Source organism: Pelophylax lessonae, assembly GCF_965119305.1.
Source record: "Pelophylax lessonae genome assembly, chromosome: 13".
Classification (NCBI taxonomy): domain Eukaryota; kingdom Metazoa; phylum Chordata; class Amphibia; order Anura; family Ranidae; genus Pelophylax; species Pelophylax lessonae.
The window spans coordinates 178,624,817-178,626,533 of NC_138780.1; positions in this window are offsets into that span (position 1 = coordinate 178,624,817).

The window sequence follows — 1,717 nt, forward strand, 5'->3', positions numbered from 1 at the left end:
CTACTATACTAAACCTCCACTCACCTATACCTACTATACTCTCACCTCTACTCACCTATACCTACTATACTCTCACCTCTACTCACCTATACCTACTATACTCTCACCTCCACTTACCTATACCTACTATACTCTCACCTCTACTCACCTATACCTACTATACTCCACCTCTACTCACCTATACCTACTATACTCCACCTCTACTCACCTATACCTACTATACTCCACCTCTACTCACCTATACCTACTATACTCCACCTCTACTCACCTCTACCTACTATACTCCACCTCTACTCACCTATACCTACTATACTCCACCTCTACTCACCTATACCTACTATACTAACCTCCACTCACCTATACCTACTATACTCTCACCTCTACTCACCTATACCTACTATACTCTCACCTCTACTCACCTATACCTACTATACTCTCACCTCTACTCACCTATACCTACTATACTCTCACCTCCACTTACCTATACCTACTATACTCTCACCTCTACTCACCTATACCTACTATACTCCACCTCTACTCACCTATACCTACTATACTCTACCTCTACTCACCTATACCTACTATACTCCACCTCTACTCACCTCTACCTACTATACTCTCACCTCCACTTACCTATACCTACTATACTCCACCTCTACTCACCTATACCTACTATACTCCACCTCTACTCACCTATACCTACTATACTAAACCTCCACTCACCTATACCTACTATACTCTCACCTCTACTCACCTATACCTACTATACTCTCACCTCTACTCACCTATACCTACTATACTCTCACCTCCACTTACCTATACCTACTATACCTCACCTCTACTCCCCTATACCTACTATACTCCACCTCTACTCACCTATACCTACTATACTCTACCTCTACTCACCTATACCTACTATACTCCACCTCTACTCACCTCTACCTACTATACTCTCACCTCCACTCACCTATACCTACTATACTCCACCTCTACTCACCTATACCTACTATACTCTACCTCTACTCACCTATACCTACTATACTCCACCTCTACTCACCTATACCTACTATACTCTCACCTCTACTCACCTATACCTACTATACTCTTCCTCTACTCACCTATACCTACTATACTCCTCCTCTAATCACCTATACCTACTATACTCCACCTCTACTCACCTATACCTACTATACTCTCACCTCTACTCACCTATACCTACTATACTCCACCTCTACTCACCTATACCTACTATACTCCACCTCTACTCACCTATACCTACTTTACTCCACCTCTACTCACCTATACCTACTATACTCCATCTCTACCTACTATACTCCGCCTCTACTCACCTATACTCCGCCTCTACTCACCTATACCTACTATACTCCACCTCTACCTACTATACTCCACCTCTACTCACCTATACCTACTATACTCCACCTCTACTCACCTATACCTACTATACTCCACCTCTACCTACTATACTCCACATCTACTCACCTATACCTACTATACTCCACCTCTACTCACCTATACCTACTATACTCCACCTCTACTCACCTCTACCTACTATACTCCACCTCTACTCACCTATACCTGCTATACTCCACCTCTACTCACCTATACCTACAATACTCCACCTCTACACACCTATACCTACTATACTCCCACCTCTACTCACCTATACCTACTATACTACACCTCTACTCACCTATAC